At 37.8% G+C, this 12,651-nt stretch overlaps 1 protein-coding gene across 4 annotated transcripts in view; it reads left to right on the forward strand.

The window, feature by feature from the left end:
* chrm3a (cholinergic receptor, muscarinic 3a) overlaps positions 1–12,651 on the forward strand; it is a 248,839-nt gene that overhangs the window by 230,423 nt on the left and 5,765 nt on the right. Inside the window, exon 1 of one of the 4 annotated variants that reach the window (XM_051722726.1) lies at positions 9,351–9,453. The exons of the other annotated variants lie outside the window; for them this stretch is intronic. The gene's annotated coding sequence lies outside the window, so the exon portion shown is untranslated. Of the gene's footprint in view, positions 1–9,350; positions 9,454–12,651 lie in introns of those variants that run through there. 4 annotated transcript variants of the gene reach the window in all.

Genomic DNA, 12,651 nt, shown 5'->3' on the forward strand with positions numbered 1-12,651 from the left:
TCAACAGAACACATTTGAAGAAAAATAGAAAAATACAGTATCTATGCTCAGAAGTTCCTTATAATACAAGTGGATGGTAACACGATTTTTGATGATCCAAAAAGCACAGACAATCAGCATTAACATCATCTATATGACTCCAGTGGATAAATTAATGTCTTATAAAGCGATACGATCGCTTTTAGTGCAAAAAAGATCAATATTTTAGTACTTTTTAACTATAAATAATCACTTCCTTTATGCAGCAGTAGCATATAGAGGTGCGTGTTGCAAAAAACACAAGCAGTTCACCTTTCTTATCATATGTTTCCACTGGCACATGGTGAGCGTAGGTGAGCGAGTCCTTTTAATTAATTTCTATGGAAGCCGAGCGCCATGCTCGTGAGGTGGATTGTAGAAATGACAGCAGCGTGGAGACGCAGCCTCAGACTGTATAGAGGTCCTTGGTATGAAGTTGCTAACGTCACTGCAACACCAGTCACCGCGTTCCAGGTCCAGACCCTGGATTGATTCCATCCGAACTGCAAGACATCATGACGATGGTTGCACCCTCTCATCGTCTATAGTGAGTAGCGTGACAAAACAACAGTGCTGTGTACACCAGATCTGATTTTTCTGCACTGTATTCTTGAATATTATTCTCTAGCACCGAACACGCTTCATTTATGCCCTGTCCTGCTCTGCAAGCATTGCCTCTTTTTCCCGCATGGGAGTAGACATGAGGCACAGCATAAGTTAGCGTGGTTTCAGAGCGCTTTTAGACCATAAGGTTTTTTTCCTTCTAAATTTAGCTTTATTAATCATCATGTTACAAGCCTTTAATAATAAACAAATAGATTTCTGTTCTAATTTTGTGAAATTAATCAGATGTCATCATCTCTGGCATGGGTGACAAGGAGAGACAATAAAATTATTAGTTTGTAGTCTAGTCTTTCTCACTTTAATTAAAATATAAAAACGGTCCATTTAGACTTTTACATTTTCTAAATTTTCTCTGAGGGAATACACCTGAACCCCCATACAGTGTCATTCCTCAGTCACAAGGGCTTCTATGCCCCCATCCTTGGGTATCTGAATGTAACAAAATCTAAAAATAATTTGAATGTAAAAAAATATATGATGCCATTATGCTTCAAAATGAACAGATGATCTTTTAACATTCATATCCAACTACGCTCGATTGATAAACTATATAAAATATTTTCATATTTTGGTAGAAGATCCCTCAAACACCACTGCTTTGGCTGTCTATGGGCCCCCAATGCAATTTTGTTTAGACTATTTTGACTGTTTATATATTTTTTTTTCTTCTTCTTTTCTTCTGCCGAGTTGGAAATAGAAAAATAAAAAAAACTGCAATGTGCAAATGTGAATGTATATCGTGATAAATATCGATATCAAACAATATGAAAAAGAATATCCTGATAATATTTTTGGCCATATTATCCAGCCCTATGGATAATCCAGCTCACTGCAAATAGATTTAAAGAATCTCTAAGCTATTGTCTTGTGCTCCAATGACTATCTATTGCTCCCAGTTTAAGCATTCCTCTAAGATGTGCTCTTAGAGCCAGGGTAATACTCAGAAGCACAGCCCAAATGCTTCAATAAAGGCTGTTGAACTGCATGCAGTCCGCACTTGAAACAGAAGAGCCGTGTTAAGAAGACCTGTTGCGCCTTCTATTTGCTGGGTCTAAATATCTCTAGTAGAAGATCAGGTTTTTTTTTTTTATTATTATTGTTATGATTACAAGTGTGCGGCTTTGCCCTTAGCATCAAAGCACTGTTGACATTTTTATCTAGCAGCCACACAGAACATTTGTGTGCTGGATTCATTCCTGGTTTGGAGACATTTTAACATTTCTTCAGCTTCAGGAAACATTCCTTTAACCGAAAATCTTAGGACTTAGACAACGGTAATAAAAAACACCTGCTCAAATACACAATAATAATTTTTTGCTTAAAGAAATGTTTGTCTGGGTTTGAAAAACATATTATATTATATGATGCTATTTGGATATTCCAAAAACGTGCATTCTGTACTGTGGGCTCCATTTTTCCAAAGCAGGCAAATTAAATGATGGCCAGTAGCACAGAGAGAGGATGTGTTGGTGTCCTAGGGATGTGGATCTTGTCAGAGTCTGTGATAGATTCTTTGGCCTGCCTGAGATTAAGGTATTACTTACACCAGGGTGGGTCGATACAGATGCACTGTCGATGACTGGATAAAGAAAGTGTTTTCTTTTTCTCAGTCTTATGTGATCACATATCATGTGGTCTCGGCCTCAGAATGTAGCACCTGCTGTATCTCATGTTATCAGCCCTTCAGATTTGTCTGGTGTGATGTGATGTAATTTCTTTTTGGATCTCTGTTAGTGTAAATGATATCTCAGCCTCAGATGACATGCCCATGGATCACCCACAGTCCATTTACTTACCGTAAAAATGCATATTGCAAACAAAATGAAAAGAGCTGGCTGACATCACCAGTTCCAATGATAAATTGCATTCTGACCCATTTTGGAACACAACAACAAGGAGCTTTTGTAGCTAGAAGAGCCTGCGTTCACGTACTTGTGTAGAATATGCTTCGGCCTTAAGGCCCAGTCACACATACCTTCACACGGCAAAATTCCGTAGGCAGAATACAGTCATCTCAATGAATTTCGTGAATTTTGCACGGTGGACTTCAAGTGGCAGAGAATTTCTCCTTGCGGATTTCACATTGTTCAACTTTATTGAACTTTGACAGGCGAATTCGTCTTTGCCGTTTGGCAGTGACCTCTTACACTGACTAAATATTCACAATGGACAAGCATATCATTTTAGCGGTGAGTTTCTTTTTAACTTTAGTCTCACAGAGTATAAATTGCAGCATTAAACAATTATATTAACAATTATATTTTTGCTGGTTTCACACGCGCTCAACGTCTGCCCATGCCATCTTCACCATGCGAAGGTATGTGTAAGAAGATGCAATGATAACCAGTTCTTCAGCTGCAGGTCAAAAGTCTGGCTGCACGAGACATTAGCCCTTTATGCTGATGAAATAATCTAACCCTACAGAACACCTTGTGTCTGATATTGAGCGCTGATGTAACAGGTTTTATTCTGAGTGGCATTTTCATCTCGGGAGTAATAAGGTCACCAGATTGCTTTGGCTTCAGAGAGAAGCTGTTTACCTCTAGTGATGTGTACTGACATCTCTCAGGTGATCTGGGTCGGAGGCACGAATGAGGTGTTTAAACTGAGAGTAGAGGGGGCCTGGGTAGCTCAGCGAGTAAAGACACTGACTACCACCCCTGGAGTCACAAGTTAAAATCCAGGGCGTGCCGAGTGACTCCAGCCAGGTCTCCTAAGCAACCAAATTGGCCCAGTTGCTAGGGAGGGTAGAGTCACATGGGGTAACCTCCTCGTGGTCACTATAATGTGGCTCTCGCTCTCATTGGGGCATGTGATGAGTTGTGCGTGGATGCCACAGAGAATAGCATGAAGCCTCCAACGCGCTCATCAAGCCACGTGACAAGATGTGCGGATTGACGGTCTCAGATGCTGAGGCAACTGAGATTCGTCCTCCTTCACCTGGATTGAGGCAAGTCACTACACCACCACGAGGACTTAAAGCACATTGGGAATTGAGCATTCCAAATTGGGGAGAAAAGGGGAGAAAAAAAATAAAATAATTCAGAGCATAAGGTTCAGAGAATTACAGTTTCCTGAGACCCTGTTTTGATCTGTCCAGAATATTTGACCAGATTTAAGGCAGTAAAAACTAGTAAAAATATGAGGAACAGGCAATAAAAACTACTAGTGCGGAACAGACACCCATAGGATTATATCAGCCAAGTTATAATGATAAAATTTCAATTCTTTCAGTTTCAGTTTCAATTTTGACCTAGATGCCGCTGATCTTTTGAAGCATCAGCTATTGATTGCCGGACAATTAGGATGAAGTATCATTATGTGGTCAGTGCCAGCTCTTAAAGCAAAACAAGATGTTGGCCATGTTTGGAATGGTATACTACCATACATAGATATGGCAGAAGCAGTAAGAATAGTATGGGTAGTATGCCATTTCGAACTCAGCCGTTCTCTGCAGTGCTTTTCATTTGGAGTTCAAACTTCAAAGCATCGCTTGATGCCAGACACGAATCATGTGAATGCGGCTTCATGATTGCTGTAGCAAAGTGGATAGCCACAGCCTGCCGGCAGATTAATATTGAGGAGGATGGGTGTTTGAGAGGGTTTAATTTAATGTGCATTGCAACTAATACTAGTAGCTTATTTAAATTAGTCAACCTCCTAATAAGACTTTTGAAAACGTTTAATGTTACTTAAATTGGTGCTATTTTAGTGTATTTCTGTGTGTTCTGTCAGGCTTTTGAACATGTTAATAAAGCATTATTGTTACACATTGTTTTGTTTTTTCCTAAGAAGGAACTAAATGCATTTTACAGGAAAAGATATATATTGTGACAAGGAGGAGGGTGTGGCTGGGACGTAACGATGGCTGTCCAGCTCTGAATCAGCCCAGTCAGCCAGGAGAGGGATAAAGAGGAGCCAGGGATGAAAGATCGAGAGAGAGAGACACGAACACTGCTGCATGTGTCTCTCTCTCTCTCAAACTGGCATCCCCGGCTCCTCTTTATCCCTCTCCCGGCTGAATGGGCTTATTCAGCGCTGGGTGTCCATCGTTATGACCTGGCCACGCCCACCTCCTCTTCACATATATATAGTCAAATTTCAACACTTTCAAAATCTGCGATTTATCGTGATTAACTATGAAAAATCATATGATTTACAGTGATTGGATAGTTTAATTGAGGTTGCAGTTTCCATCTAAAATCAGAGTCACAGTGAGTGTTGTGTGATGGGTCCTGTATCCTCACAGGACACCAGAACTCCATCATGTTACAAGCACATACTGCTGCACCACAGATAAAATTAAAAGCAAATCATTTTAAGTAACTGAAAGTGACAGAAAAATGTGGAAAGAGGGAAAGGAGTGTCAGATACATAGAGGTAAAATGAGGAGAGGAAAGTTGTTTCAGGATAAATAATAAATTCACCACCATCACTTTTAATCATAACAGATCAGTTAATAATCAGTAAATAATGTGTGATCTGCTCTGACTGGGCTGGTTCATATTTATATATTGAAAGATATAATCAAAGCTTCTCATCAACATTTGCCTGTGACAGTGATGAAATTCTGATCGGGACTATTGATCAAGGTTTTGCAATTTGCTGACATTTCTGTAGGCTAAAGGCCATGTGAGGTAATCGCGGGTCTCCCTCAAACTCTGGAAAAGCTTGCTGACATTTAATCGACACTCTCCAGTAATCCACATTCACAACACAATGTTACCTTACAGAGAACTACCACACACACATACACACACTTTCCTCACAGCTAACTACCACACCAGGGGGGAAGCACCAGACATGTCAGCCTTTTTTACTGATAGCATCATTTTTCTACAGAAAACTGCGAGAAATAAAAGTAGTCACTCTTTTTTTTTGTTTTTTTTGTTTTTTTGTCTGTTCTCTCCACAGACATATTTCACTTGTGAATATCAAGTGTTGTGTGTGAGCCTTGTTTGCGGTATAATTAGACTTGCAAGTGGTTTTCTTTAAACGAGAAGGCGTTTTATGTAAAGTATTTGTGTGTGTGTTTGAACTCATCCATGTAAACTCCAGATGTTCGTTTGATATACAGGTCTGTCATCAAAGGCTTCACGCGGTTGCTGGGATCTTGTGTGTGTGTTTGCATGAATGTGCATTTATGCATGTGTGTGAGCATATGCTTCTGTGCATTTGTATGTATGCGTGTGTGCGTGAAAATAGGATGGCTTTAAATGAAAATCAATTTCTCCTATCCTGCCTGACATCCATACATTTGAATCTTATTACTGTTCCATATTTCACAGATGAAATCAACTTCTAGGTTGATGGCTCTCTGTTGGCTTTCCATCTCACCATGTTTGCCTTCACGTATCCTCACACTTCCATCCCCATCCACAACAGTCTCCATGGCAACACCCTCGTCCTCAGCCGCTGTCTGCGGATCAGCTGAAATTAAGACAATTCCCAAATTCCACGACTTAATGGAATTACGCAGATGCATGTCACTAGTTCTTTGCAAAATCTATTTGTGATCCTCCATCTAAGCATGTGTATCTGTTTCAGGTCATAGCACTACCCTAATAGCATAAAGACACAGAGCTGATCACAAGAGAGTCTGGGCCCAATTCAGAGCCCAATTCCAATTAGATCTCTTTCTGTTTGATTCCCTCCCCTTCATTGATATCACACTCAGATTAATATACACAAGTCTTTATTAAACACTGATCTCTTTTTTTAGTCTTTATTTATTGAGAATACATTGACCACTTATGTGTTTTTCAGTCTTAATTTACAAAGCTTGTGTTAAAGGGATTGTTTACCCCAAAAGGAAAATTCTGTCATAATTTATTTACCCTCATGTCAACTTTTTTTTCATATGTATGAAGATGATGATCCACCTGCATCCTTGTAATACATTGCCATCAGGGGTTAAATTGGGATTTTTGAGGATGTGGAACAGTAACACCACTCGCTAGGGGTGTAAAGGTTCACATTTCTCACGGTTCAGTTTGCATCAAGGATTTAGGGTCACGGTTTCGGTATGGTTCGGTAATTGCTACTGTACTGTACTGTCCAGAAACAAAATTCTACTGCCAAATCCAAAGAAAAAATACTTTATTTGGAAAATTTCAACAGGTTTCCCCTTGTGACAAATCCCTGTGGTTATACTACCTTAACTATAGTTTAAACAAATCAAATAAAAATGTATTTATAGCGCACTTTAAAAAAACACGAAGTGTACCAATGTGCTGTACAATTACAATAAAACAATACAATGATATAAAAAGACTTAAAAATTAAATTGAATTAAATTAAATAAAGAAAAATAACAATTACCTTTATAATGTTCCAAATGCTTCACTAACCAAATACGTCTTGAGACGGGTTTTAAACATATTGACAGATGTTGAGGCTCTGACAGACAAAGGTAAACCATTCCACAACTTTGGTGCAGCAACAGAGAATGCACGATCTCCTTTACCCTTGAACCGTGATCAGGGAACATCAAGAAGCAGCTGGTTATTTGATCTAAGAAATCTATGAGAGTTACGAATGACAATAAGTTCAGAGATATAATCAGGAGCCAGATTGTGTAAGACTTTAAAAACATACAACAACACCTTATATTGCACTGTAAATTGGACAGGTAGCCAGTGCAGCGATGCCAGAATAGGGGATATATGATCCCTCTTTCTTGTGTTTGTCCATGGTATTTAACCATGGTATTTGAAGTAAAACATACTGACCACAAACCATTGACCATGGTTACTAGAATACTATAGTATTACTGTAGTAAAACCTTGGTTAATTGTATCAAAACCATGGTTTCTGCTATGTGTTCTGTTATGGATACTACAATCATGGTTACTACAATATTACTGTAATGAAACCATTATTAATTCTCGTTAGGGTCCTTAACTAAAAAAAAAATTCTAATTACTAATCAACATTAACTTAATATGTGCATTATTATGCTTCATGCATCTACATAAAGTGCATTTCAAACTCAACATATTCAACATTTGAAAGCTGTACATCACTACAGAAAGAATAACCTTGTTATTAAAATTGATTCAAGAAGGGATGTCGTAATGCGGCTTGAGTGTTTTAATCTTACACTGAAACCCCAAATTTTCATCAACAGAGTAGGGCAACATATCATTGGCAGTAAACAACCCAAATGTTTTAGTTATTGTTTTATTTCAGTCTGAATTAGCACTGGGTGCCTGCTTTAAAAGTAGAAGATGGTGCAGTTTTGAAAAACAAAAATACCTATATTTGTTTGTTGAGAGTTAGTCCCTTTAAAGCTTTAAAATGGACCCAGAAGTATCACAAAAGTAGTTTATTTGACTCGTGTGTCATACAATTTTCAGCAAAAAAAAAAAACTCTTGACATGCATTGGATGTTTTTGGGCACTATGAGAGAAGCTTGTTCACATTAGCATGTGCTAATGCAAGAACTTGAATTGTTTTTAACGCTAAACACTTTGAATGAGCTGGGTGAAAATTGTGGTCTGTTTCTCATCAAAAGCTGTGGTATGCTTCAGAAGACTTTAAATATGATGCATGAGTCACATGGACTACTTTTTGGATACTTATCATACTTTATTTGCAATATAAAAACAACACAAAATAATGTGAATAACAATAATATAGAGTTGAGTTAAACAGTAAAGCAATAAGTCATGAGAAGCCATGTTATTTTACCATAATGATTTTACCACAAGTTAAGACCTGTTTACATCAAAAACACTGTAAAATCACTCAAATGTCAGCAATGACAGCAACAGCTTTATAATAAAACTCAACAGTGTTAAGCTATTTTTGAGCTTTATAGAGCCTAAACATCTATACAACCATTTATCTGGCCTGTATTTAAACTCACTTTTCAGTTAGTACTTATAGATACAGTATTGTTGTGTTTCATGCACCAATATCTTCAGTCCTCAAGTTATAGAGCATGTATTACCCAGAATTGTTTCTAGTAGGTTGTATTAAAAAGTGTGTATCTCGTCAGTATTTCTTTACACAGACCAAGTTCTCTCTGATACCTCCAGATTTCCTGTAGTCTTAAAATTAGCTCCTGTATGTATTCTGTCTGTTTTAATTACCCCTTCATTTCCGCTGTAGGAGAGCTGAGATTGAATCCGATAGTTAATTACCTCTGGCTCTCTTTGGTGTGTATGTGTGTGGACATGTAACAGTGGCGGAATCCATTCTTGTCACTCCTTTTTAAATACAATGATATTAAAGCACATATATGGTGTCTTTGCGACAATCTGTGCATGTGATTATGTGATTGTACTGTTTGATTGGGTTGTATCTCCCTACCTTTCAATCATCTTTGTCTTCCCCCTCTCATCCTGCTTGCCTTATCAAGAGAAAAGGAGACTCAAAAAGAGAGAGACAGATGTTCTTAATTCAAAATCAGCACTCACCTTTTATTTGTAGCAAAAGCATTTCTGCTGGCTATATTTAGTATGATGCCTCTTGGCCTTCCTTGATCTTGATCAGGATGTCATATTTTTATAGTCTTAATATGTGTGTGTTTGTGTTTGTGTTTCTGTGTGTGCACGTTAGAAAGAGAGAGGGCCCCTGTTGTATGCTACTTAGTGTTTGACAGAAAGAGGGTGGAAAGGGTGGGTTTGTGTACGTTTGTGTTTGCTACTTCTCAAGACAGAGATATCGTTTTCGTTTTAAGAGATGAGACAGCCGTCCTTGGTAATGAGCCAGTTACATTCTATTCTCTGCCTCTATCAACTAGATTAACTATGTTTGAGTGAGGAAACCTTCCAACCAACTTTCTCTCTTTTCTCTGAATTTACAGTAAGTGAAGAAACACCTCACCCGTCTTTTATGTTTCTGAATGTTCTGTTAGGTTTATGTGTCTGCTATTTCAGAGACAGTGTCAGACGCATTAGCTTTTAACTTTAGCATAATTACCTTGTGAAAGTGTTCTTTGGAAATTCTGAGGATCAGTGAAGTTTGATTTGCTATTTGTCAGTACAAGAAACACACTGTTAATTATTGTAGAGACACACAGTGGATATTTGCATGGAAAGCTCTGCTAAAAAAAAAAAAAAAGTAAAAACGGCTTAAACCCTTCTAAGGTGTTTTGCTGGCTAAGCAGGTTTCTGCTGGTTTGGATTAATGGTTTTAGAGGAGTTTTGGGGACTTGGCAGATGGTCACTGTGTGACCATCTGCCAACTAGACTACTACCAACAATCTGCCAACTACCAACTAGACCAGCTGGACATAATCTTGGCCAAGCTAAACCAGCTTTAAAGCTGAAGGATGTAACTTTTTTTTGGTGTTAAAATACTTTCTCCTATGCCTTCTCAATATGCAAAGACAGCCATAAGTAAGCCATTCATAGGTTAATTTTCTTCAAAACTGTAAACACTGTCTGTGTGTCACTGTGGATATTCCTCTGCTTGTTTTGAGTGACCTGCCTCAAGAGAGACAATAACATTGACTTGACCAGTGGCATAAGTTAGGGGCGGGACTATCTGTTTGTTCCCATCAACGGCAGAAGTGGGGCATATTCAGAAAGCTGTTTTGAAAACATTGTTTATTTTTGCAATTCCATTTGATGGCACTAGTGGCATAGAAATTACATCAGTTTTAATTTAGTAAAACATTTGAGGGTGATTTTAATATATATATATATATATATATATATATATATATATATATATATATATATATATATATATATATATACTTGTGCTCAAAAATTTGCACACCCTTGGAGAATTGGTAATATATGTACCATTTTTAAAGAAAACATGAGTGAGCAGGCAAAACACATTTCTTTTATTTCTTATGGGATTCATATTCAACTGTTAGTTATAACAGAATGGCACAATCATAAAACAAAACATGGCAACAAAGAAAAAAATGTTCAAAAGTCTACATACCCTTAGTTCTTAGCCCCCTTTAGCATCAATATTCAGTGTGCAGTCTTTTGTAATAGATGTCTATGAGGCCCCAAATTCTTGCAGGTGGTATAGCTGCCCATTCGTCTTGGCAAAATGCCTCCAGGTCATGCAAAGTCTTTGGTCGTCTTGCATGAACCGCACTTTGAGATCTCCCCAGAGTGGCTTGATGATATTAAGGTCAGGAGACTGTGATGGCCACTCCAGAACCTTCACCTTTTTCTACTCTAACCACTGGAGGGCCAACTTGGCCTAGAGCGTCCCATGCGCAGCATTCGTGCAGAAGAACGCAAATTGTCTGCCAGTATTTCTGATAACATGCTGCATTCATCTTGCCATCAATTTTCACAAGATTCCCCGTGCCTTTAGAGCTCACACACCCCCAAAACATCAGTGAGCCACCACCATGCTTAACAGTGGGGATGGTATTCTTTTCACTATAGGCCTTGTTGACCCCTCTCCAAACATAGCGCTTATGGCTGTGACCACAAAGCACTATTTTGGTCTCGTCACTCCAAATTACAGTGTGCCAGAAGCTGTGAGGCGTGTCAAGGTGTTGTCGGGCATATTGTAACCGGGCTTTTTTGTGGCATTGGTGCAGTAAAGGCTTCTTTCTGGCAACTCGACCATGCAGCTCATTTTTGTTCAAGTATCATCGTATTGTGCTCCTTGAAACAACCACACTGTCTTTTTCCAGAGCAGCCTGTATTTCTTCTGAGGTTAACAATGGGTTTTTCTTTGTATCCCAAACAATTCTTCTGGCAGTTGTGGCTGAAATCTTTCTTGGTCTACCTGACCTTGACTTGGTATCAAGAGATCCCCAAATTTTCCACTTCTTAATAAGTGATTGAACAGTACTGACTGGCATTTTCAGGGCTTTGGATATCTTTTTATATCCTTTTCCATCTTTATAAAGTTCCATTACCTTGTTATGCAGGTCTTTTGACAGTTCTTTTCTGCTCCCCATGGCTTAGTATCTAGCCTGCTCAGTGCATCCACGTGAGAGCTAACAAACTCATTGACTATTTACACACAGACACTAATTGCAATTTAAAAAGCCACAGGTGTGGGAAATTAACCTTTAATTGCCATTTAAACTTTGTGTGTCACCTTGTGTGTCTGTAACAAGGCCAAACATTCAAGGGTATGTAAACTTTTGATCAGGGCCATTTGGGTGATTTCTGTTATCATTATGATTTAAAAAGGAGCCAAACAACTGTGTGATAATAAATGGCTTCATATGATCACTATCCTTAAATAAAGTCATATTTTCGAAATCAATGCCAAAATTTCACAATTTCTGCCAGGGTATCATCTTCAAAGTAGTCACCCTTGCCTAGAATTTGCAGACATGTACTCTTGACATTTTCTCAACCAACTTCTTGAGGTATCACCCTGGGATGCTTTTTAAACAGTATTGAAGGAGTTCCCATCTATGTTGGGCACTTATTGGCTGCTTTTCTTTATTATTTGGTCCAAGTCATAAATTTCAAAAACTTTTTTTTTTTTTTTTTTTTATTAAATATAAGTTTTATAATGAAATAAATTAATATGGTGGCACAATTATATTTTTGTCTACAAAACTAATTTCAAACATTTAAGCATACGTCTTCAGATCAAAAGATTTTTAAGTGTGTGTGTGTGTGTGTGATATATATATATATATATATATATATATATATATATATATATATATATATATAATCCAACAGGGAATATAGTGAAAGGTGGTAATTATGACAAACTCATTAGAAAATACAACGAGACTCATTTATCTTTTAATCTTTGAATTTGAATCTGTATAATCACTGTTACTAACTTCTGGCAAATTATTTGGCATATATGTCTTACCTTGCTATATGTGCAGTGCATAGTTGAATACTTGAAAGGTAGAAATTGTGTGAACTTCATTTCTAATTTATAATTCAACATCGCCCTCTAATGTACATAAGAAGTAACAGCGTCACCAGTCCTGAGGAACAATCCTGCAAATTAGTTTCTTCAAAGATACCACAGTGTGACTGTAAATAATTTACATGAATGTGTAACAGTGTCAGAAATGCACTTCTTTTTTATTACCGGGCA

This window comes from Myxocyprinus asiaticus, chromosome 17, assembly GCF_019703515.2.
Source record: "Myxocyprinus asiaticus isolate MX2 ecotype Aquarium Trade chromosome 17, UBuf_Myxa_2, whole genome shotgun sequence".
NCBI lineage: Eukaryota > Metazoa > Chordata > Actinopteri > Cypriniformes > Catostomidae > Myxocyprinus > Myxocyprinus asiaticus.